A 27,448-nucleotide genomic window follows, 5' to 3' on the forward strand; every position below is an offset into this window, starting at 1 on the left:
ACATGGCCACAACAAATGGGCTCTGTGACAATTAAAAAACAAACGTAAAAATCGCCGGCATAAAAAATAGCATACACCCGTGCAGGTCATGGGGCAGGCTGAGAGATGGCTCACGATGCGTAGCCACGCCCTACATGTTTCATCACACTCTGACGTCTTCAAAGGGGCCCCTAATTGCCCAGAATACATTGGATCGAGTGGGAAAGTAATTTGGGAACTCATAAACCTACTCCTGGAGAAAGGCTACCATCTGTATGTGGACAATTTTTACACTAGTCTGCCCCTGTTCCGCAATCTTCACAGACAGAAGACTCCAGCATGTGGCACCGTAAGGAAGAACCGGAAGGGCTTTCCTCAAAGAGTCGTGAACAAAAAGCTAAGAAGAGGGGAGATGGCGAGCTTACGGAATGAGGAAATTTTGGCTGTGAAGTGAAGGGACGTCTACGTGCTTTCATCAATCCACAATAATACCGTCGTGGAGATAACCAGGAGGAATGGGGTAATCCAAAAGCCAACATGTATCTACGAATACAACAAATTTATGGGGGGTGTCGACTTCAACGACTAGATGCTCGAACCCTACCTTGCCATGAGACGAACATACCAGTGGTATAAAAAAGTTTCAATTTATTTGTTCAATTTGGCCATATATAACAGCTACGTTATTTATCATAAATCCACTGCAAGCCCCAAATCCTTCCTTGGATACCAGGAGGAAATCACCACTGCCCTTGTATTCCCGAACGGCCCACCAGAAACCATTCGATCCAATGTGATTAGTAGACTCTCCGAACGCCACTTTCCCGAAAAAATCCCCCCCCCCCAACAGGCCAAAAACGGCAGAAAAAATGCCGGGTGTGCACCAAAGGAGGAGTGAGAAGAGACACTACTTTTTATTGTCCCCAATGTCCTTCCCAACCAGGCCTCTGCATAGTTGACTGTTTCCGCCGTTACCATACTTCACTAAATTATTAGTGAAGTATGGTAAACATAACCCTCACTTCCTGCCATTTACCTTCACACCCCTTATGCCTCTGCTTGCTCTGTAACTGACCCTGGCTTGTTTTTCGACCACACTTCTGCCTACCGATTCTGTTTACATCTCTGCCTGATCTGGAACTGACCCTGGCTTGTTATTCGACCATGCTTCTGCCTACCGATTCTGTTTATATCTCCGCCTGATCTGGAATTGACCCTGGCTTGTTATTCGACCACGCTTCTGCCTACCGATTCTGTTCATACCTCTGCCTGATCTGGAACTGACCCTGGACTGTTTGACCATCCTTTTTGCCTGCCTCTTGGACTGATCTTGTACCCTGCCACTGGACTAGTGGGATTCATAACACAGGGGTCTCACATATGTGAGGGGCTCCAGAATTATTTTTCTGGATGAAGAAAACATTTTTTTTGTTTTCTCATTCCTAGATTAGGGTCTGGAGACTCGGAGGCTTCAAAGAGATTTGGGTGGGAGAAGCCTCTACCCCTGTCTCCATTCTGTCCTGAACGAGGCCCTACTTTTGCCTGCTGCCTGTAGGACCTATGCCATCATGCCTCTGCCTGTCGCATGAACTAACCACACCACATGGATGGACCATGTTCCTGCCTACTACCAGGATCAATATTTTGGCACTGCTGATAATCTCTGCCTGCACTGACCCTGGACTGTATATGGACAGTATCCCTGCCTGCTGCCTGTACTGACTATGGACAGTGTTCCTGCCTGTTGCCTGGACAATTGCGTTCGCTTTTGCTGACCAAGTCCCTGCCTGCTGCCTGGACCAGTGCTATCCTCCTGTGGACAACTGAAACCACAGGTAATCTTTTTTTTTTACCCTTTGCTCAGCAGAATGTATTTTGGGGTGTAATTCTTGGTATGTGCATGCTATGTGTCCCTAGAACACCTGACGGTGTTCCTTGTATGTGGCCAGGCTGTGTAAAAGTCTTACACATGTGGTATCGCTATACTCAGGAGGAGTAGCAGAATGTATTTTGAGGTGTCATTTTTGCTATCTACATGCTATGTGTTGGAAATAGCTTATAAATGGACAACTTTGTGTAAAAAAAAAAAATGGGTTCTCATTTTTTTCCACATTTTCCAAAAACTTCTGGAAAAAAATGAACCGTTCAAAAGACTCATTATGCCTCATAGATTATACGTTGGGGTGTTAGCTTTCCAAAATGGGGTCATTTTGTGGGCGTTTCCATTGTCCTGGTGCGCCAGGGCCTTCAAAAGTGTAATAGGTGGTTGAGAAATGAGATGTGTAATTTATGCTCCTAAAACCCTTGAAGGTGCTATTTCAGTATTGTGCCTCTGTATGTGGCCAGGCTGTGTAAAAGTCTCACACATGTGGTATCGCCATACTCAGGAGGAGTAGCAGAATGTATTTTGGGGTGTCATTTTTGCTATGTACATGCTACGTGTTGGAAATATCTTATAAATGGACAACTTTGTGTAAAAAAAAAAAATGCGTTTTCATTTTTTCCCACATTTTCCAAAAACTTCTGGAAAAAATGAACTCATGACTCATTATGCCTCATAGATTATACATTGGGGTGTTAGCTTTCCAAAATGGGGTAATTTTGTGGGCGTTTCCATTGTCCTGGTGCTCCAGGGCCTTCAAAAGTGTAATAGGTGGTTGAGAAATGAGATGTGTAATTTATGCTCCTAGAATGCCTGAAGGTGCTATTTCAATGTTGTGCCTCTGTATGTGGCCAGGCTGAGTAAAACTCTCACACATGTGGTATCGATATACTCAGGAGGAGTAGTAGAATGTATTTTGGGGTGTCATTTTTGCTATGTACATGCTACGTGTTGGAAATATCTTAACAATGGACAACATTGTGTAAAAAAAAAAATGCGTTTTCATTTTTTTCCACATTCTCCAAAAACTTCTGGAAAAAAATGAACCGTTCAAAAGACTCATTATGCCTCATAGATTATACGTTGGGATGTTAGCTTTCCAAAATGGGGTCATTTTGTGGGCGTTTCCATTGTCCTGGTGCTCCAGGGCCTTCAAAAGTGTAATAGGTAGTTAACAAGTTAGATGTGTCATTTATGCTCCTGCATGTTGGGCCTCTCTATGTGGCTAGGCTGTGAAAAAGTCCCACACATGTGGTATCGCCATACTTAGGAGGAGTAGCAGAATGTATTTTGGGGTGTCATTTGTGGTATACACATGCCATGTGGGAGAAATAACCAATTACAATGACAATTTTGTGGGAGGAAAAAAAAAAAAAAATCTTCATTTTGCAAAGAATTGTGGGAAAAGATGACAACATCAAAAACCTCACCATGCATCTTACTGAATACCTTGGAATGTCTACTTTCAAAAAAGGGGTCATTTGGGATGGTATTGGTATTTGTACTGTCCTGACTTGTTCGGGTCACAAGAAATGAGATCGGCCACCAGTACATCAGGTGTGATCAATTTTTTATGATTTGCACCACAACTTGTAGACTCTATAACTTTCACACAGACAAAAAAATAACCACCAATTTTGGTTATTTTTACCAAAGATATGTAGCAGTATAAATTGTGGCCAAAATTTATGAAGAAAAATTAATAATTTGCAAAATTTTATCACAGAAACGAAGAAAAATTCGTTTTTTTTCTAAATTTTCGGTCTTTTTTCATTTATAGCGAAAAAAATAAAAAGCCCAGAGGTGATCAAATACCACCAAAAGAAAGCTGGATTTGTATGAAAAAAAGGACACAAAATTCATTTGAGTACAGTATTACATGACTGAGTAATTGTCATTCAAAGTGTGAGAGCGCTGAAAGCTGAAAATTGGTCTGGTCACGAAGGGGGTTTAAGTGCCCAGTTGTCAAGTGGTTAATATCACCTATATTTGACCCGGTGTCTCCTCTCTGGGTGTTATCATAAGATATTATCTTTTGATCTTTTTGTTCAGTATTTGTCCTAAACAATGTGGCTAAATCAATTTTGACAGCCTGTTCGTTTGACTTTCTTCATAAATGGTCTGCTCTCAACAATATGTCTTTTAAATCATGAGGATTTGGGGTAACTAATAAAATATCTTGTTTGACGTCTTCATGCAAAGCATTTAGAAACATACTCATATGTATCAAGCCCCTACGCTCAAATGCAAGATTATTACCGACCAATAATTCCATATTTGCAATCCTTTGTGACAATTCATAGGGAGATTAACTTTGCATTTGTTGGATCTTCCCATGAATAGTACCATCAGAACGTACACCATACAAAACACATAAAAATTCCAGTAATTAATTCTCATCCAACGACCACTTCCTATAGAATTTTGTATGACTCTTTCTAAAGCAGATATTCAGTGTGATTGGACTACCAAATCAGTCTAATAGACAAGGAGTCTCATAAGGAGTATGAATCACCCCTCACCTCATCCCAAAACCATAGACAAAAATATTTAAAGGAAGAAACCCCAGGGATTTTACGGGTGAGAGGGAAACAGAGAGTAGGGATGTATACTATGGTAAAAAAGATCAGGATATGTAAAAAATATATACTTTATTCAAAATTGCACATAAATTGAGAGTTAAAAGCAAAAAGTGTAGCATACAGTAACTGCACTATATCATGATCATGAGGGTTCTAATAGTAAGGAACACATGCATACATGATACATATGGAGAGATCCAACACGTTTCAGAATATTGTGGATGTAATTCCTTCTTCAGGTATTTCCTGTGCAGTTGTATTACATAGTCTGAAAAGTGTATAAATAGAAACATACTAAGTACTATCAAAGTATACCAATGGTATCAAGATACAATATGATGGACATACATAAAATAGGGACTTGGGAAAGAGGACAAAAAGAAAAAAAGGACTTACTAGTTCACACCAATTGTAATTGTTAAATGGATCAAAGATGAGTAGTACTCCAAATCCTGATCCCCCAGATTGTCGATAAAGAATATACTCTATATAGAGAGCAAATCAATGTATGGGTACATATATTTGCACGTTGGCATAGAATATTGTAGGAAGCTTCTGCATGTAATACAACTGCACAGGAAATCCCCGAAGAAGGAATTACATCCACAATATTCTGAAACATGTTGAATCTCTCCATATGTATCATGTATGCATGTGTTCCTTACTATTAGAACCCTCATGATCATAATATAGTGCAGTTACTGTATGCTACACTTTTTGCTCTCAATTTATGTGCAATTTTGAATAAAATATATATTTTTTACATACCCTGATCTTTTTTACCATTGTATACATCCCTACTCTCTGTTTCCCTCTCACTCGTAAAATCCCTGGGGTTTCTTCCTTTAAATATTTTTGTCTTTATAAATCAGATGGGTTTAGACTGTACATATCTCTGACATTCTGCAAGTCACAAAACCATTTTAAAAATCTGTTTAAATCATGGCATTCCTATTTCTTTAAGAATTGCATCTTTTGGTTTCAAAGGCTTCATTACAAGCTGAACTTCACCTGCATTATTATTATTGTTATAAACTGTGGTGGTCATATTAGGTGCAGCTGGCAATTATCAGATTTAATATGAGGTTCAGTTTCACTTGATAGAAAGTTTGTGTTTGTATTTTGCTGCAGATTGCAGAATCCAAGATTTGATGCATATCTGTATTCCTGAGATCTCTTCTCTAATTCCATAATTCTTAATTTTAATCTCTCATTTTCCTCTGATAATTCATCACAACGTTTAGATTTCCCAAGCAAAGCTCCCCCAATGGTAACTGCATGCAATTTTAAATTTACTGTCTCAGTGTCTGATTGGTTTTGTAACCTCTCACAAACCTTGTTGCTATTATCAACTGCATTCTGTTACTGGGTAATTTCCTCAACCTTACCCTTCAAAGAACTTTCCATTGTTAAACAGCAAGATAATAAGCCCTGTACAATACAACCCTTTCTTTTACTTTCTGACAGTTTGCAATCAAAAACATTTTTCTCTAAAAATTCCTTCATCATAGTCCATGTCTGCTTACATTTTTCTGGAATTTCATAAGGACCGCCATGGCGCTTAATACATTTTAATACCCATCTGTTAACTTTATCAGAACTAACACTAGCTTCACACTGAGTAAGCATTTTGACTATATTACTAACAATTTAAAAAAAAGGAAATATTTTACTCACCGCATTAGTTACTCCTTCAGCTTCCAGTTCAGGTCTTCTGGTACACGACACAGTTCTTTTTTTGTTTGTTTCCAGTCTCCAGAGAATAATTCTGGGGTTCCCAACTTAAATTTTGTAGATCAGACTCCCTTATGTCACAACCAGACATTAGAGTCACAGCACAGCTCTTGGTTCTTCATCAGACTTCTGTCCACCTCACAGGATTGTTGTCACCACCGACTTCTGTTACTAAGTCTGAAAATGCTCTTCTGGTCACTTGAACGGCACCAATGTAGTGATATATCGTATAGTGGGTAGATAATTAATTAGTAGTTATTATAATGATGATGTAAGTACTCTTCCGCAGCAACCCAATTCTTCCAGAGAGATGTACTTTATTGACTTCCAACGCAGAACAAAGTCTTGTAACAGATGACAAAATCCAACAGAGTAAATATAACAAAGCTAGTAAATATACTAGCCTTTAGAGTCCCATGTTTCCTAGACCTGCGCTTCTAGGGATGATCTTCGAGTTCGAGTTGAACATGAGTTCGACTCGAACATCAGCTGTTTGGCAGTTCGCTGAACAGCGAACAATTTGGGGTGTTCGCGGCAAATTTGAAAGCCACGGAACACCCTTTAAAAGTCTATGGGAGAAATCAAAAGTGCTAATTTTAAAGGCTTATATGCATGGTATTGTCATAAAAAGTGTTTGGGGTCCTGCCCCAGGGGACATGTATCAATGCAAAAAGAAGTTTTAAAAATGGCCGTTTTTTCAGGAAGAGTGATTTTAATAATGCTTAAAGTGAAACAGTAAAAGTGTAATGAAAAATATCAGCCGTGAAAAAAATTCACTCTGATCCTAGCGCTCCAATGGATACAAAAAAGTTTGACGCACTTCTAGCTGCCGTTATAAGATAAAAACTCAAAAAAATAATTAATGCTAATATACTTTCTAAAAATAGAATAGTAATAACAGCGCTTGTGATGAATATTCATTCAAAGCTAATAATACATCATTAAGTGCTATGACTTTTCCTTAATAATTGAAAATGTTATACTAGTGCAGTTAACAAACCTCCTGCCAACTATAGTATAAGCATTTAAAAAGTCTTAATCCTTGAACGGATTTAAAACAGTAATAAAACATGCAATAAAAGAATAGATAAAAACTAAGTATATCAATAGAGAGTTCAAAGTCTCATATAATTCAAAAGATAAATGACGTCAGACGTGTGATCTGTGTGTTTGTACGGCTGAAGAGACCCCTGTGCTTCCATAGTGTGTACAGAATCCTCGGTGAGAGAACTCAGGGGGTCGCAGACACCTTATTGTACACAGAAGGACCATGGAGGCTCAGGACCCCGGCAGTGAATACCCTGAAGTATATTGAAGTACGATCAGCAGCGGTTCCAGATCGACCCATTAGAATTGAGATCTGAGGCCAGTATAAATCCATTTTTCTGCACTGCATTTATTCTAAGGGGATTGGGCACAAGGTGATATGGTGAAGGTATACCATCCCAAAGGACAGTACATCAGACTTATAGAGAAGCCTTTCTTGCTATTACCACCTCACTTATGCACGGGACAAATCACCTTTTGATGCACATCTTATATGCTGCACATTTTCCAGGACACCAAGAAGTGCTCATTTATCTTTTGAATTATATGAGACTTTGAACTCTCAATTGATATACTTAGTTTTTATCTATTGTTTTATTGCATGTTTTATTACTGTTTTAAATCCGTTCAAGGATTAAGACTTTTTAAATGCTTATACTATAGTTGGCAGGAGGTTTTTTAACTGCACTAGTATAACATTTTCAATTATTAAAGAAAAGTCATAGCACTTAATGATGTATTATTAGCTTTGAATGAATATTCATCACAAGCGCTGTTATTACTATTCTATTTTTAGAAAGTATATTAGCATTAAGTAAAAGTGTAATATTCCTTTAAATTTCATACCTGGGGGGTGTCTATAGTATGCCTGTAAAGGGGTGCATGTTTCCCGTGTTTAGAACAGTCTGACAGCAAAATTACATTTCAAAGGAAAAAAAGTCATTTAAAACTCGTGGCTATAATGAATTGTCGGTCCGACAATACACATAAAAGTTCATTGATAAAAATGGCATGGGATTTCCCCACAGGGGATTTCCCCACAGGGGAACCCCGAACCAAAATTTAAAAAAAATGTGGGGGTCCCCCTGAATTCCATACCAGACCCTTCAGGTTTGCTATGGATAGTAAGGGGAACCCCGTGCCAAAATGAAAAAAAAATGGCATGTGGTCCCCCTAAATTCCATACCAGGCCCTTCAGGTCTGGTATGGATATTAAGGGGAACCCCGCTCCAATTTTTTTTTTAAAAATGGCGTGGGGGTCCCCCAAAAGTCCATACCAGACCCATATCCGAGCAGCTTTTCCTTATCCTGGCAGGCCGCAGGAAAAGAGGGGGGACGGGAGAGCACCCCCCCTCCTGAACCGTACCAGGCCACATGCCCTCAACATTGGGAGGGTGCTTTGAGGTAGCCCCCCAAAGCACCTTGTCCCCATGTTGATGGGGAGAAGGGCCTCATCCCCACAACCCTTGCCCAGTGGTTGTGGGGGTCTGCGAGCGGGGGGCTTATCAGAATCTGGAAGCCCCCTTTAACAAGGGGATCCCCAGATCCCCCTCGTGTGAATTGGTAATAGGGTACAAATGTACCCCTACCATTTCACAAAAAAGTGTCAAAAAGGTTAAAAAACACAAGACACATCAACATGGGGACAAGGTGCCTTGGGGGGCTACCTCAAAGCACCCTCCCAATGTTGAGGGCATGTGGCCTGGTACGGTTCGGGGGGTGCTCTCTCCCTCTTTTCCTGCGGCCTGCCAGGTTGCGTGCTCGGATAAGGGTCTGGTATGGATTTTTTGGGGGACCCTATGCCATTTTTAAAAAAAATTTTGGCGCGGGGTTCCCCTTAAAATCCATACCAGACCTGAAGGGCCTTATATGAAATTTAGGGGGACCCCCACGCATTTTTTTTATTTTGGTTCGGGTTCCCTTGTGGGGAAATCCCATGCTGTTTTTATCAATTAACTTTTATGTGTATTGTCGGACCGACAATTCATTATAGCCGCGAGTAGTTTTAAATGACTTTTTTTCCTTTGAAATATCATTTTGCTGTCATACTGTTCTAAACACCGGAAACATGCGTCCCTTTACAGGCATACTATAGACACCCACCAGGTACGAAATTTAAAGGAATATTACACTTTTATTGTTTCACTTTAAGCATTATTAAAATCACTGCTCCCAAAAAAACGGCCATTTTTAAAACTTCTTTTTGCATTGATACATGTCCCCTGGGGCCCACCAATGCAGCCTTGCTGTGCCCATGATTGCAGCCTCTCTGTGCCCATCATTGTAGCTTAATGGTGCCAATCAATGCAGGTTCTCTGTGCCCATCATTGCAGCCTCTCTGTACTCATATTTTGCAGCTTCACTGTGCCCAACAATGCAGCCTTGCTGTGCCCACCAATTCAGCTTTGCTGTGCCCACCAATGCAGCCTTGCTGTTCCCACCAATGCAGCTTCACTGTGCCCACCAATGCAGTTTCACTTCATTGCAGCCTCACTGTGCCCACCAATGCAGCCTCTCTGTGCCCACCAATGCAGCCTCTCTGTGCCCACCAATGCAGCCTCTCTGTGCCCACCAATGCAGCCTTGCTGTGCCCGCCAATGCAGCCTCACTTTGCCCACCAATTGCAGCCTCACTTTGCCCACCAATTGCAGCCTCTGTGTGCCCACCGCTGCAGCCTCTTTGCCCACCAATTTCAGCCTCTCTGCCCACCAATTGCAGCCTCTGTGCCCATTGCAGCCTCTGTGCCCACCAATTGCAGCCTCTGTGTCCACCAATTGCAGCCTCTGTGTCCACTGTCAGCTTCACCATTTTCTTAATAATACACAGCGCTCTCCTCCCTCTGTCCTCCGGTGTCTTGCCACTCAGCAGAACACCCGCGCTCGTATGTCACGGAGCTGGGTCTGTGTGCAAGGTCCCGCCCCCCTAGACCGACTCATGTGATAGGCTGAACACTGATTCAATCTACTATCACACGAGTCGGTCTAGGGGGGCGGGACATTGCACACTGACCCAGCTCCGTGACATACGAGCGGCGGAGGAAAGAGGGAGGAGAGTGCTACAGTCGCCGGTAGGCCAGTCCGGCCCTGGGTGGTGTTGCCATCGGCCATAGGGGGGTGGTGCGGGGGGAAGAGCCTAGCATGCATTTTCTCCATAAGACGCAGAGACATTTCCCCCCATATTTCCTGGGGAAAACAGTGCGTCTTATGGTGCGGAAAATATGGTATATATAGATATATATAGATATATATAGACACACTACATTAACAATTAACCAGGGCAACTACTGACTGGCAAACTAAATTTACTAGCAACCCTGCTTAAAAACCAGGGTGCAACAAATCTAAGTACTCCCCTGGCCCGGAATGAAGGGAATCAATCCCACTTATAATAGGTCATCTGGGGGGGTTCCTTTGATTTATGTATTTTGGGAACAATATATATTGCTTCTTTTTTTTTGAAAAGTTGTTATTAATCCCCTTATTAACCCAATCAGTTAATTCATACTCACTAGTCTGGGGGGGGGGCTGTGTCCTGCTTTGGGATGGGTGCTGGAAGGATGCTGCCATAACACACGGAAGGAAGCCCTTCCTGGAGGCACGGGAGCAAGAGAGGACAGAGGGAGTAGATCAGCACTCTTGGGGACTAACAAGGGGGGAGACTGCCGCATGTATCCAGTCTCCCTGAAGACAGTGGTGTGCTTAAGTCTTGTAACCCTTCCCTGAGAGATCTCCTGAGAGTCAGCCAGATGGGCTGGTGAAGAGTCAGTCTTAAAGACTGGTAGCCTGGAGGGCTAGTGAAAGGGGCAGCTGCAGCCAGGTGGGTTGGCAGTGCCTGAAGATGTGGTGCTGGGATCAGTGACCACAGGGGAAGAGTTACAAGTGGTTTCACTACACTGTGCTACACAAAAAGGGGCTATGAGTTCCTGCCTGTAAAGGGCCATTGCTAATCTGACTGGGAGCCTGTCAGATAAATCAAAGTGATTCAGCTGGAGCAAGCAAGTGTGTGCAAGAGGAAAGTGAAGGAGACTGTATATAGAAAGATGTCCCTGAAGTTTTGCTGAAAGTATTGCTGAAGTCAAGTGGGCATCCAATAACCTCCCATCCCTATCCAAGTTCTTAACCCTCAATAAATTAAATAAAAACAAAGTCACAGACTGTTCTCTGACTCTGGGTGCTTGTGAAATTTTGGCGTGCCTGGCTGTGCAGAGTAGGGGATCCAAGTTCATCAGTAGTCCCTACGGGGGTGTGCTACGTTTGAAACACTGCTTTAATAGGCTTATGATATAACTGGCATATGCTAGGTTACATCTTACTGTTATTTTAAAACAGGAAGGAAACCATGGTCAATGACAGATGTGAGCATAGACAGCACATCACACTATGTTATCCCGTGAGAGAAAAATTTGCAGTCAGCAAAACTTGATGTTTAAAAGGAGAATGAAGGAACAAGCAATTACTAGAGAACTTTGAGAGGTAAGATAACTTTTTGGCAGAAGTACACAAAGCAGATTGTATAGGCAGAAAAAGTCGAAACTAATAGAGAAGAAAGGAGGAAAGCTGCTGCAACAGAATTTGTAACACTTTTACGCTGGTGTAACTGTTCTAGCGGAACACAAAACAGAATTCAGAGGAAATGGTAAACATGATATGAGGTATTTAAACAACTAATGTTTTGTAAAAATTCATTCAACCAAAAACTTTGCTGTGCAGCATTTTGGAGTTTTGTTTGCTGCAACTATATGATGATAACATGTTGATAATGATGGTAATGATGATGATCAAGATGGCAATGACAGCAAACCTATCAGGATAGAATATTGGAAATTGTTTTTGAAGGTGCAAGTTCCAATAATGTCATCCAGATCTTTGCTTCAGCTTCAAGTATGCAGCTGAAGTAGAGAAGTAAAGATGAGATGAGGACAGGAGTATACACCTTTATGTTGGTAATGGGGACTCCAATGTATCTATCAATAGAGACTTCTTTTACAGGGGTTTTGGATTCTTTTTAAATCAATAAGTTTTTATTGAATATTTCACAGAACATAAGTGATAAAACATGTAGAAAAATAGTTATTTAGACATGCACTTCTACATGTGAAAAATGTGATATATAATGTTTAACTTGCTGGATCAAGAGTAAGGAATACCACCCCAATGCTCAGGCACCCCAACTGGGAACACGCTGTGCTCAGGAGGTGAGCGGCGACCCCCAACCCTCTTTTGGGGGTTGTTGCACGGTTTTCAATGTTAGATAACATCTAGTGTTAGTCTAAGTAATATATGAAATAGAAATTGGTGTTCAAAAAAGAAAAATGTAAGAAATATAAAAGTATAAAATAATATAAAATAAAATTAAGAAGAATTAAGAAAAAACACAGTCAGATAGTTACTTCCCTTTGGTAGTACAGTATGGTATATAAGTGATACATTTAGGTCTTATGTTTTATTGTGTACCAATCTACCCATTTTTCCCATATTTTTTGGGCTTTACTGTAATTGTTTTTGGTTGATGCATATAACATCTCGTACGCTGCGTGAGTGTTAGTCGTAGTTATTACTTCATGTGGAGACGGGGTTTGTTGATCTCTCCAATGGCGCATTATTGTTAATCGTGCATTCAAAAGAATGTGTATGGCTATAGTCCTGTATTCTGGTGGAATTAACTCTATGTCTAAGCATAAAATTGCATTTCCCGGTGACATGGGTACTTTAATATGCAGTACTTGTGAAATTACCCCATGGACTACTTTCCAAAAAGGGGATTATATTAGGACAAGACCAGAGTATATGGTACAGTGTTCCCACAGCACCACAATTCCTCCAGCAGGTATTGGAACTTTGTGATGAGAATTTAGCTATTCTATGGGGTGTCAGATACCATTCTTTAGAGGATTTTCTGCGATAATTCCCATAGGTTTACACTCTTTGTCGCAGCGTACGTGATGTGTAGTGCCTTTTGCCACTGTTCCAGGGAATAAGAGGTATCCAAGTCCTTTTCCCAGGCTATCATATGAGTTGTTTTCAAGGGTATATCCTTATTTTTCAGTATATTATAGAACAAAGATATACCTTTAATCTTGGTGTTAGGGTTTGTGTAGTATTGGAATGCCCTCCATGACATCTCAATATTTGTTTTTAAGTTGGAGCGTAGTAGATGTGTAATCCTATGGTATGTGTAATATTCTGAGTTAGCTAGGTTGTATTCTATTTGTAGGGACCTGAAGGTTTTTGGGGTTGGACCAATCATCATATCTTCAATTTTTTCTATCCCCTTTTCCACCCAGCTTGAGATGTTTAAGTCAGGTATGATGTGTGTCAAGCTAAAGGTAGGCATTGATAGCGTGGAGGTAATGGAGTCCTGAGGGGGAGTGTTTAACAAGGCTCTCCAGACATAAAGTGATGCTGTGATGGTGGGAGAAAGTGATGCATATCTAGGCGTGTATTGTTGGCTAGTAAGACGAAAGTGATATAGATCGCCACCTTTAAGTTGTATATTTTCCAATTCTTTCCATCTGGTATAGGGGCTTTAGGGGAACCATGTTTTAATTTGTGCCAATATTGAGGCAATGTAGTAGTGTTTAAGTACTACTAAGCCCACTACTCCTGCCTACCTAGTATTGATTAGTTTGGAGAATGCACATCTCACCCTCCTTCCTTGCCAAAGATATTTGTTGATCATGGATTGGGCTTTAATAAAGAAATTGTTAGGCACTAGAATAGGGATGGTCCTAAATAAGTATAGAAATTGTAGTAGCAGCACCATTTTAAAGGCTGCTAGTCTCCCTGACCAGGATAATTCTGTTTTTGTCAGATCTTGGAGTTTGGGGTGTAGTTTGTCTAAGAATATGGAGTAATTTGCTTTGAACAATTCCTCTGTCTTGGGTGTTAACGTGATGCCTAAGTAATTTATACCAGTGGTGTTCCACGTGTATGGATATAATTGTTCCAATTTGTGCCTAGTTTTAGGAGGTATATTGATGCCAAGGATGTATTACTTAGTGTTGTTTACTTTGTAGTAGGATATACCATTGAACATTTTGAGAGTTTGATGTATCGAGGCTAATGAGGTCTCCAGGTCTGTGATCATGAGTATAACATCGTCAGCAAATAGACTGATGGTGCGTGCTGAGTTGCTAAACCTATGTCCTGTTATTTGAGGGTGGTTGCGTATGTAATCCACCAGAGGTTCCATGAGAAGGTTGAAAATTAACAGTGAAAGTGCGCACCCCTGGCGAGTTCCATTTGTAATATTAAATGGAGTGGAAAGTGCCCCAGAGGTGTAAACCTGGGCAGAGGGCTTGGAATACAATGCCATAATTGCGGAAAATATGGTGCCATTGAATCCAAACTTCTCCAATACCCCAGCAAGATATTCCCAATGTATCCGATCAAACGTCTTCTCTGCATCCAAAGCTAGGAGCAGAGAAGCTGTTCCATTCAGATTTGCGTGGTGGATTATATTAATTAGGCGCCTAGTGGCATCAGTGGTTTGACGTCCTTTGGTAAATCCAGATTGGTCCATATGTATTAACTGTGGAAGTATGTCTATCAGCCTTAGTGCAATCAGTTTGGCATATAGTTTCAGGTCGTTATTAAGTAATGATATCGGCCTGAAATTCTGTGGAAGAGATGGTATCTTCCCTGGCTTGAGCAGGGTGATTACAAGTGCTTTCAACATTTCTGATGGGAAGGAGGAAGAGGCAGCTGCAGAGTTGAAAATATTGGTTAGGTGGGGTGAGAGGATGTACTTGAATGTTTTGTAGTATTCTCCTATGTATCCATCAGGACCTGGGGACTTGTTTAGTGGTAGCGTATCTATAGCATGAGACACCTCTTGGATTGTGAAGGGAGAATTAAGGTGCTTTAGTTGTGTTGGGGTTAGTTGGGGAAGAGACACTTTCTTCAGAAAGCCATTTATAGCCTTGGGGGTTGGTTGAATGGTATTTGGATCATCTGCCAAGTTGTACAGAGATCCATAATAATGGCTAAATGTGTCGGCTATTTTTTGTGGGTGATGATGTTTATCTTTAGTGATCAGGTGTTGGATGTACGATATCTTGGTTTTGTACCTGCAGCCCCGTAAGTGTTAGGAGTTTCCCCGCCCTGTTACCGTTTATGTAATAGTTCATATTTAGACGTCTAGTAGACTTTTCAAAATTTCCTAATAACAGCAATCGAAGATCATAACGGTGTTGGGATAATTGTTTAGAAATTGAGGGTGTGGGTTTTTGTTTATTACTGATTTCTAAGTTGTGAATTTTGTTTGTGAGATCCTGTATTTGCTGTTGGTGCTGCCTCTTCCTCCTTGCCCCCAGTTTAATAAAAATACCCCTCATGAACGCCTTATGGGCATTCCACAATGTAAACTTATCCACAGAATTCACATTATCGCTAAAATATTGCGTTAAATGTTGTTCCAATATAGTTTTAGTAGGTTTTTCCTGTAAAAGAAGTGGGTTAGCTCTCCAGATGGGAACAGGGTTCGAGGAGAATGAGTCACTTGTCGTCAGCACTACAGATGCGTGATCTGACCACGTGATATAATTTATGGATACTGCTACAGTTCTGGACAAGGTCCATTGATCTACTAGGCATAGATCAATTCATGAGTATGGGGTGAAGAAAAAAAAGTGAAGTTTTTTCCCCTGCGTGAAGGCATCTCAAATAAGTTTTGCTGATGTATAGTGTTTTGAAGTGTTTGGGTTTTTTTGATGGGGGTAGAAGTGGAATCAAGGTGTGAGTCTGGGATAATGTTGAAATCCCCACAGATCACCAGAGCTCCTTTTTGGTGGGTCCGTATCTTCCGAAAAGTTTTGTTAATAAAGTGTAGTTGGTTGGAATTCGGGGCGTAAAGGTTCACAACAGTTAGTAGGGGTAGAGTGTGTGTTGTGGGCCGGGGTGGATGAAAGGCCAGCGCCATCTTGCCTACCTCCATCTGTCTGCCATGAAACAAAATCCGTCAGTTTCTGGGGCTTCCCGAGGTCTTTTCTTTTCCTGGCCATGGTCACCGATGCTGTGGTGTGCAGATCGCTCCATTTTTGGGGTGAAAACCCCCTCTGGAAAGTCGCTAATAGCCACTGTTTGTCCATGAGGAGAGGAGCTCAGCTCTCACACATCCATCTTGCTTCGCCCCTGGGTTTTGGATTCTTATTGAAAAGTAGAACATTTTTTGGGAGGGTAAGGAGTAGTTCAGGACATCAGATAGTTTTAGGACCATGGAAAGCCAGTTCTAAGGCACATGGTATGTCACCTTGGACCAATTGCCATGTTCTCCTATTGCATACTGTATATCAGTATCACAGTTAGTGTGCAAAAGTTCAATTGTATTGTGGTCCCATGAGGCATTCCAGTTGAGCACCTGCTGATGACTGGGCGGAAAATGATAGCCACAGAAAGCAGGTGTGTACCTTTTACATTTTATGACAATTAAAGTCATAGGAAAGACTGTATGACGAAGAAAACAGGACTGTGCATACAGATTGAGAATTTAAAGTGTTACAAAAAAGTGGCAACCACCGCAACCTATAACCAGCCTTTGCAGTAAAGTGCACATGGAAGTGCAATGCATGTCACAAACAAAAGATTTCACAGCACACTTACCAGCCATCCTGCAAAACAATTGAACTGACCCTGTCTAACAAGTCATGTTAAAACAGAGGTTTTTTTTGCACACATTTGAAAATATATGCGTATGCTGCAGTACCCACTTCAAGGCTCCTCTGTCTACTGCAGTCCCAATTCTATGAATTTGTGAGTCCCTTAGTAGGAGCACATATAGCAATGGATAGATTGAGGGCAGGTTTGCCTGGAAGAAGCCCACCCCTCCTTAAACTCACAGTGGACACACGTATATTATTTAGCAGCTTACTAGTCCTTAAATATGGTAGTTTTTTTCTTTTCTAGGCTTTTTTTTCCCCACTGTATTTACTTGGTGGTCTGGCTATTAACACGCATCCTGTATTAGAGTGTGTTAACTGTATTGTTAATCTGGGGGTGGGCGGGATAGTACTAGATATACTAGCAGATTTAGATCCAATAAAAAATTGCAGCCAAACTCCAGCTAACATTTTTTTAGACAGTTACAGCAAACCGTTTTTGTTTCCTTTTGGGATAAATGTTTTACATAAATGAATAAAAGCTGGCCATTGTAAGCACACTGTTAGTGGTAAATGGTTTGTCTCAGTCCTCCAGCTGCTATATCTGCAGGGAAGCTTGTTCTGTTGAAACACAAAAGACTTACTAGCTGGATTGCCTCGTTAAAATAAAGCAAAGAAAGCCTAACACCCTGGTCACACCAATCGCAACATTGAAATCATTGAGATTTCAAAGTACCATTTCAGTGATACTTCAGGTGCGACTTGGAAGACTTCTGTGAACCTTCATGCACAGATGTCTATGCAAGTCGCACCTGAACTTGCAAAAAGTAGTGCAGGAAGTACTTTCAAAATCCGCTCAGAGCAAGCAATTTATTCTAGAAAAAAATGCAAAGCTTCTTCTGATTGAGTCAGAGGCTGGCTGATGATGTCCCAACCTCTGATGCCATTCAGAGGCAGCTTTATATTCATTGATAGAATGCATTGAGGATCTGTGTCCTAAATTACAGCAGTCTGGCTGTGAAAGCCAGTGGTGTATTTGGGTTTTGTGCTGCCCTAGGCCTGACTAAACTCACGCACCCCCTAATTTAAATATTTCCCACCCCTTCCTGTCAAGGCCACACACCCTTCCTGTTTAAGAACATCCCTGAAATTTTCCAGTGGGGACACTAGTTATGAGGACCTTGGGGGGCAATGGATTCCTTTAATTTGCAGAGCTTTCCTCTCACTTCCTGTTTGGCTATGGGGCAGGAAATGAAGGGAAATCTCCACAATGGGACAGGGATGGCAAAAAATAAACTGACAGGTGTTATAATCCTCCCTTACTCTATCCAAAATGGAAAAAAAAGTGTTGCCTATAGTTCTACTTTAAGCACAAATTTCTGCTAAATTTATGGAGAGGACTAAGAGGATATAACCATACCAGTGATGCAGTAGAAAACATATAGCACAGTGATGAAGGTATGTGGTCCAGGCATTGAGCAAAGAAACGATTGAGGCAGGGACAAATAAATCCATCTGTTTATTTTTCTCATCAGCAATCAACCAAAATAAAATGAAGGTTCCTTAATATGACACAAGCAAAGGATTTCAGGAGAGTCCTTCTACCTACCTGCCAGGTATAGGTGACCATGTCAGTGTCCCTTGTGTTTGCACCATCCCTAGATTAAAAGTCCTTTGGCAGCTAGGTAAGTGCCATGCAAGTTTCACCCAAATAGTGTAGCGTTCCTTCTACCCTGGGTACTCCATGCTATATAATTTAGTCAGCTGTTGTATAAACATTAACACCTAACTCTTATATAGATTACCATTAGCTGATATCTATGGTAAGTCATGATAATTTATGGAAACTCCTCTGCCAAAAGGAAAATAAATAAGAAGATTTCCTAATTAACTGCCATATGAATTATTGCAAGCTTGAAAGCCCTAAGAGGTTTCTAGTATATACTGTATATTAGATTGTAATCACCCAAAGGTTTGCAGGAAAGTCTTCTACCTACCTCCTAAGTATAGTTGACCATCTCAGTCTCCCTTGCATCTCCACTATCCCTACTACCCAGATTAGAAGCCCTGTGGCATCTAGGTAGTTGACCTGCAATTTCCAATCAACTGGTGTGGTTTTCCTTTCAGCCTGGGTACTTACAGCCTGCCTGGCAGGGACTCTTTTTATGCTGCCCCCCTGCAAAATGCCGCCCTAGGCCTGGGCCTTGTTGGCCTAAGCCAAGATACAGTGTTGGTGAAAGCGCGATACCCCCTAGAGGGAGAACTCTCTGGCGAGTGCATTTACTATAGGGGAGCGCAGAATGGAGCACCTGCACTTTTATCTGCTTACAAGCACAGATAAACGACACCAGTCACTCTAATTTTGAATGTTTGATTTTCAACAATTTTTCAACATATTTGTGACTGATGGACTGATTAAAAATACTGATTAATGGACTGATTAAAAATACCAGGACTTAATTATTCATAAATGGATTTGAATTGCTACGATAGAGTTTCTAAGTTACTTAAGTTGTAACCTTATCAATTGCTTGATTGATCTCATTGTTGATGGTTTGCACATACTTACTTACTTTGTGGTGTGTTCACATATAATCAACACTGGTTACCTTAATTATGAAACCAGGATTTGTTTGTTCTATTTGGATTGTCATAGCATATGTTTAAAGTCACTATACATTTATCACTTGTCACTTTATCTAATGTATAATTTGCAGAATTAGAGCGCCAGTCACTTTAGTTCATTAAAGCACTCTGAGCGGTGCACAAGCATTAGCACTTTAAATACACACATTTGTAGAGCTGTGCTAGGCCCACTATCTTCCCTGATTTTTTTATACTGCATCGCCTGCTCTGAGCAGCCGAGCGCTGCTGCGGTACACTTTTCTGGGTATGAGAAAAGGATAAGGATGTCTTGGCACGCACTCGAAATACAGAGCAATATGCTGTATGTAGACGCAGCTACATACAGTTTATACTGCCGCCTCACAGGCTATTGAGGGACATAGGGGCTGATTTCCGAAACCCGTGCACCATCAGTAGAGGTGCACGGCGAGGCGCAACGCACATTTTCATATTTACGAAACAGTGCGACGGGAACAGAGCGCAAATCCCCCGTTTACTATAGCAATCTCGACGCACAGGACAATCTGTGCACCACTATGGACATGGCGCACGGCATCTTCACTTCAATATTAACAGAAGATGGAGGTGCCAATATTATGGGATGATGTGGGGTGATGTGAGGAAGTTTAGTAACAACTGCCCAAGTAACAAATATGCCCAAAATAGAATGAGAAAGTAACTTTTTCAGAGAAAGCCTGCTGTGCCCGCAAGTACGTTTAGAACTGCGTGAGATCAATGTAAGCAGTGCGCATGTGTAAGCAGGTCTTGCGTTCGTTCAAATGCGTTTGTTCACTGCGCGGCCAAAATCTTAGTAAATGTTAAGCAACGTACATGCAATTGCGTGGGTTGAACGGGCGCACTTCTAACCTCTTGACTTTTTTTTTTTTACGCTGGTTCACCTTTATGTATTTTTTAAAGATTTGTACACAGATCATGTTAGCATGTTACGTTGCCAACATGTGACATGCACCTTGTTAAAATTCTGTAAAAAGACTCTTGCTCCTCTAGCTCCTCCTAAAAGGACATTTAACCTTCCCCCTCTAATGCATATGATTTCCTTGGAAAAACAACAAAAGAAGCAGTCTTAGCACGTATATTCACTCCAGCAAATAGGGTGGTTATTCATGGATCCTACACCATGTGGGGTGCTGTTGCCGTAACTAAACACATAACAAAAACAATTGATTCAGGTGTAGAGTACCAGAAAAGTGTTACTAATGGCAACAGAAAACGGTCCTTTTAAGGCATCATTCTCATGAGGCGGGTTCGCTGCCTAGGAGTCCGCCTCTGTCTGCCAGCTCAGCGGGAGATCTCTCCGTTGATCTCTGCTGAGCCGGCAGATGACAGGTCCCTCTCTGCTCACTGAGCGTGGAGGAGCGGGAGGATCTTGTCGAGCGCCGCTGGTTACTATAGAGAGATTGGACAAAAACGGACAGCATGTCCATTTTCATCAGATGTCACCCGATCCATTCTGCCAGGGATAGATGTGAATGTAGGGGCATCCGTCTGATTTTAGTGGATCGGACCGGGTCAGATGTCAGCGGACATGTCACCGTTGACATCTCTCGCTCCATAGACTAGCATGGAGCGCCCGTTCAGGTCCGCCGACAAAACTGACAGGCAGACCTGAACGGTCCGAAAGTGTGAAAGGGGCCTAAGAGTTTTAAAAATTCATATTTATTATGTTAATTTAGGACAAATTGGCAAAGTGATAAGCCAAATGTCAGAAAAGATTTTTCCGGAAAGTCCCGGTGACACCAGTCTAGAGTAAATAAGTCCTTAATAAGGATCGTGTTTAGTCCCAGTGCTATATACGCCTTTGGTAAGTGTTAGACTTTTAGTCCCTTACGGGTATTACCAATCGTGAGACCGTGGTAGGCTGGGGGATGTAAGGCTTCATATAAGCAGATGCTGTGTTTTAAGTCACCTGTTGTGGGTTAAATGCTTTTGCCCAGTATTAGAGGTACTTTACCGCTCATACAGTGTATATGCTGATGGCCTCCATCCTCTGTAATCCCCTCTGTGGATCTGTCACTGATCCCCAGGTACTGATATCAGTGCATGCCCGGCTGAGGCTTCGCCTATGTGGCTGGCTGTGTGCCATCACGATTGGATGTCTCCACGTGCAGTCAGCATCCTCAATGCTGGGAGCTTGGTGAGGCGGCGTCACATGACGGAACCGTGGTGACGTCAATGCGTTTCGTGATAATACATAACGTAGCTTCATCTGGACGTTGATTGGACAGCAGTCTGCACTCCCTTATATCATGAATTTCTTTGTGTTGAGTGCCACCCATCGATATGGATTCAAGGGGACAAGTGTCCTGTTTATAATACAGTGATTGATGAACTTCAAAAAGAGGCCAACAAACACCGAAAGTTGACTGACATCTAGAATCATGATATGATTAGCGTCAATAGTATAGACTAACGGCATTTTAAAGGGCAAATGATACTTTGAAGGAAATTGAAAAGAAGAAAAGGAGAAAAGCAAAAAGGGGAAGAATTAGAAAGAAAAATAAAAGTGAAATAGTTAACAGAAAATGTACGAAATAGAAAGTAAACAATATACATATTTACATTATCATGCTCATACATGTGTATATGGGTACATACACACATCTATGTTGGGGAAGGGAGAAAAAAAAAAAATGTTTTATATATATTGTCCAAGCCAAGATATCAGGGACTAGATAGGCCATTTGTATAACCCCAAGTATGTCAGTCATTAAGTCAGGTCCCCCCTAGGGGTGTCCCTCGCACGGGCATCAGAAAATCAATGAGGGACTGACCAACGGATACTTGTATAGTGGTTCAGCCGAGCTGAATTCGGCTGACTCACTAGGGGAGGTAATTAGCTCTTCAGGAAGACTTGCAGATTCAGTTCAGTGTTGAAGCTCATCGGAAAGAGGGACTTTAACCTGTAAATCCACCATTTTTCTTTTTGGAGGAGTATACGGTCGAAGTCATCTCTTCTGGTGGGCAATTTCAGGGCATGTATGCCTATTACTTTCATGCCAGATGGACACCTATCATGGCATTGAGCAAAATGTTTTGCCAAGGGTTTTTCTGGGTTTCTGTCCCTTATTTCTCTTAAGTGCTCACCTATCCTTACTTTCAGTGTCCTCTTTGTCTTCCCTATATACATTTTTGGGCAAGGCCATGTGATCATGTAAATAACTCTTGTTGATGAACAGTTAATTAAGTCCCTAATCTCAAAACTTTCTTGTCCGAGAGCATCCATAAAAGTCTGGGTTCTGTCGACAAAGGGACAGATCTGACACTTATTACAGGGGAACATTCCTTTTGTTCTTGGGTAAGTCAACAGCCAGTTGGTCTGGTTCCTTCGTAAATTCAGATTGTATTAATATATCTCCTAGTTTTTTGGCACATCGAGCTACCATTTTGGGGGCGATACCCACTATTTCGGTGAGGCCGGGGCTATTAGTTAGTATCCCCCAGTGTCTCTCCAAGATACTGCGTACCAAATTCCATTGTGCACCAAAAGTGTCAGATCTGTCCCTTTGTTGACAGAACTCAGACTTTTATGGATGCTCTCGGACAAGAACGTTTCGAGATTAGGGACCTAATTAACTGTTCATCAACAAGAGTTATTTTCATGATCACATGCCCTTTCCCAAAAATTTATATAGGGAAGACAAAGAGGGCACTGAAAGTAAGGATAGGCGAGCACTTAAGAGAAATAAGGGACAGAAACCCTGAAAAACCCTTGAAAAACATTTTGCTCAATACCATGATGGGTGTCCATCTGACATGAAAGTAAAAAGGATATATGCCCTGAAATTGCCCACCATGAGAGGTGACCTCGACCATATACTCCCCCAAAAAGTAAAATGGTGGATATGCAGGTTAAAGTCCCTTTTTCCGGTGGGCCTCAAAACTGAACTTAACCTGCAAGTCTTCCTGAAGAGCTAATTACCTCCCCTAGTGATTCAGCTGAATTACCTTTGGCTGAACCACTATACAAGTATCAGTTGGTCAGTCCCCTCATTGATTTTCTGATGCCCATGCAAAGGGATACCCCTAGGGGGACCTGACCTAATGACTGACATACTTGGAGTTATACAATTGGCCTATATAGTCCCTGATATCTTGGCTTGAACAATATATATACAAAATATTTTTTTTCTCCCTTCCCCAACATAGATGTGTGTATGTACCCATATACACATGTATGAGCATGATAATGCAAATATGTATATTGTTTACTTTCTATTTTGCAAATTTGTACATTTCCTGTTAACTGATTCACTTTTACTTTTCTTTCTAATTCTTCCCCTTTTTCTTTTTCTCCTTTTCAATTTCCTTCGAAGTATCATTTGCCCTTTAAAATGCCATTAGTCTATACTAATCATATTACGTTTCTAGCTGTCAGCGAACTTTTGGTGTTCATTAGCCTCTTTTTCATTAATCAAGTTCATCAATCATTGCATTGTAAACAGGACACTTGTTGTCCCCTTAAATCCATATCGATGGGCGGTACTCAACACAAAGAAATTCATGATATAAGGGAGTGCGGACTGCCGTCCAATCAACGTCCAGATGAAGCTACGTTATGTATTATAGCAAAACGTGTTGACGTCACCACGGTTCCGTCATGTGAGGCCGCCTCACCAAGCTCCCAGCGTTGAGGACGCTGACTGCACGTGGAGACATCCAATCGTGACGGCACACAGCCGGCCACATAGGTGAAGCCTCAGTCGGGCATACACTGGTATCAGTACTTGGGGATCAGTGACAGATCCATGGAGGGGATTACAGAGGACGGAGGCCATCAGCATTTACACTGTATGTGCAGTAAAGTACCTCTAATACTGGGCAAAAGCATTTAGGTGACTTAAAACACAGCATCTGCATATATGAAGCCTCACATCCCCCAGCCTACCACGATCTTACGATTGGAAATACCCAGAAGGGACTAAAAGTCTAACACCTACCAAAGGCGTATATAGCACCGGGACTAAACACGATCCTTATTAAGGACTTATTTACCACCCTCTAAACTGGTGTCACCGGGACTTTACGGAAAAATCTTTTCATATATACAAGATCCAGACTTGTTATATTCCTATCAATACCTGGTTAAAGACTATTCAAGATATGCTCCTCTGGATGGAAAGGTTAGAACCTATGTCTCCGAATACCATGCACCTTAGGGCATTCTTTGCCCCTTTATAAGCAACCTTATAACCAGTCAGCCTCCTCTTTCCCTTCTCCCTATCCATTCCTCCCTGGAGCCACACACAGATTAAGCTGTCACTTTACATAAGTACCTTCCTTCTTTAAAGACTATTATGATGATGAATTTCACCTGACACCTTAACCAGTCTGTTGCGATGCGGCATCCAGACGCTTCTTTTTAATTGCTATAGGTAGTGTCTTTTGTTTACATGTATGTGTGATTCATCAATTACTGTAGTGATTTTCTATTGGCCATTATAGTGCAGCTGTTATCTTTTCTGAAATTAGGCTTATCACTTTGCCAATTTGTCCTAAATTAACTTAATAAATATGAATTTTTGATACTCTTAAAAGGATCGTTTTCTGTTGCGATATGATTTCCTTGTGCTAGCTTTTGCTTTTAAAGGGGAACTCCACACTCCATTCTACAATGCTCTTGTCTCCCTCCTCTAAACCCTGGGATTTCCATGGGCTAACATTTGCATCTAAAGGGGAACTCCACACTCCATTCTACAATGCTATTGTCTCCTCCTCCTCCTAAACCCTGTGATTTGCATGGGCTAACTTTTGCTTTTAAAGGGGAACTCCACACTCCATTCTATTCTCAAAAGGCTGTGAGCTGCCTTCACCAATCCAAACCACATCCTTTTTCAGAGCATAACACAGGGCCAGCTAGGAAAGGGGCAAGCAGAGCGATCGCTCAACCCCCTCCTGAACCATACAAGGCCACATACACTCAACATAGTTAGCTGCCTTTGGGGCATGTTGGGCTCAGCCTAATACCAACCACAAAGCACCTTGTACCCACTAGTTTAAAGGGGTTTTCCACATTCCGTAAAGCTCCCTGTCTGCAGCCCCCCACAACCCCAGCCTAGGGTTGTGTAGAAGAGGCCCTTGGCCCCCTGAATATGGGAATGAGGTGGTTGAGTTTTGGGGTGCCCGAGTCCCTCCTGCCCCCAAGCATCCAACCCCCTTTCATGGGCTGGCTTGCTGTGTGTTTCGCTAGGGGTTTGTTAGTGTGTGGGAGGGGTACAATATTTTTTTAGTTTGGGGTGGTATTTTTCACGTGGGGGTTCTCATATTAAGCCTTAACAGACCCCCAATGGCCTTGTATATATTGGGGGGCAGGCTATTTTTTGTTTTGGGTTAAAATCATGCAGCTGAAATATAGATTTGTAAGTTTTCTCTAAAGCCGTACATCTTTGAACCAACATTTTGGATACATGTTACAGATGCACCACTTTACAGGCAGAGTAAGCCCCCCCCAAGTTAATAGATTTTAAGCAATTTTGCATTTTTAAAGGCACTTGTCCTTGTTTCATTTTTAGGGTTGTCCAAATTGGTGACATTGATATATGTCCCTCAGGGTGGGACCTGGGCCCCCATACCCATTTTAAGGCCAATAACTAGAATATAAGCCAGCCAAGTGGGGACTCACAAAATTAACAAGTCAGTTCCCATAGACTGCAATGGTATTTGTTGTATAACTTTTGCCAATGTTAGTCTCTTTGTTTGCCCCCCTGGAACGGGGGGTGTTTGTCCCATGTGTCATTTTGTAGCATGCTGGATGATGTGCTTAATTTTGGACAGGGGGTGGCTTATTTTGTGCTAGCTGCATTTGGGTTGTTCTGGGCATGATCAGGGACTTTGTTTTTTTTGCTGTGGCTTTTGGTGTGTGAAATGCATTTGTGTTGGCCTGGGCATGCTCAGGGACTTTGGGTTTTTTTTGGGCTTTTTGTGTGTGAACAGCACTTGGATTTTTCTGGGCATGCTCATAGAGTGTGTTTTTTAGGTTAGTAATTTAAGGACATCCTTAACAGGTGTACCCACTTTGAAGTTAAGACTCTACATTGGTTGAACTTGCATTTTGTGTGTTTCATGGACTGTGCATGTGTTTTCAATTGCCTCACTAGCACATAAACCCTCTGTTATATAAAGCTTGCAGATAGCATTTTTACCTTGCACTGAAAAGAGGAAAGATTGCTTGATGGTGTGTGTGTGTGGCAAGAGAGTACATTTGGGTGTTCTTATAGAGTTTATAACACATGGACTTTCTCTTTGTATTTTGTTTGTTATGTCTTTGCAAAACAGATGTGTTTTAGAGCAAGTATTTTTTAATTTTGTTTTTTTTTTTTTGTTTTGTTTTTTTTTTGGGGGGGGGGGGGGTATCTTTCACTGAAATATTTTTGATGTTGTCAATGTTTGTTGTTTGTAGGTTGTTAGTTTCACTTTGATTTAATTGTCTGTGCTGCATTATTTTGCAAAATCTTCCTCAAGCTGTTGTGACTACTAAATGTTTAAATCCTTATGAGACTGTCCATTTGTGGGCACATTCCTTTTAAATCCTGTTAATTTCCTCTGCAAAATGGTCAGACCTCAAAACCATATTCTGTTAGTGTCTCAAATTAACATACATGTGTTTTTTGCTTTCCTTGCTCTTTTCCAAGTCATGTTTTGTTGACTAGTAAAATCTGTAGCAAATTTTTATGTTTTATGTGTTTTGTTAATAATTTGTTTTGCAGATGCATGCTCAATCCAAGTAATGCATTTTACAGTCTCCCCCTAAACAATTTTCATGCAACAGATTTCCCAGCTGCAGCTTAACTAGGCTGATTGGCATGGCAAAACACAAAAAAAGGTGTGATTTGTCTAAAAGCTATTTTCCTGGTGCCTTCATTGTAACATATGCATGCATATGCTGCCATGGAAAGGAAAGTTACAGAGAGTTAAGTATTACATTTTCCGTTTTAGCGCAGTGGTTCTCCAGCAGGACATGTTTTGGGAATTTATCTTATCTAAGTA

At 41.4% G+C, this 27,448-nt stretch overlaps 1 protein-coding gene across 1 annotated transcript in view; it reads left to right on the plus strand.

The window, feature by feature from the left end:
* Nucleotides 1-11,577: 11,577 nt before the first annotated feature.
* The window catches only part of SLC43A3 (solute carrier family 43 member 3), a 598,240-nt gene continuing 582,369 nt past the window's right edge, over nt 11,578-27,448 (plus strand). Inside the window, exon 1 of the mRNA XM_073596989.1 lies at nt 11,578-11,696. The gene's annotated coding sequence lies outside the window, so the exon portion shown is untranslated. The remainder of the gene's footprint in view (nt 11,697-27,448) is intronic.

Source organism: Aquarana catesbeiana, linkage group LG08 (assembly GCF_042186555.1).
Source record: "Aquarana catesbeiana isolate 2022-GZ linkage group LG08, ASM4218655v1, whole genome shotgun sequence".
NCBI classification, from domain to species: Eukaryota; Metazoa; Chordata; class Amphibia; order Anura; family Ranidae; genus Aquarana; species Aquarana catesbeiana.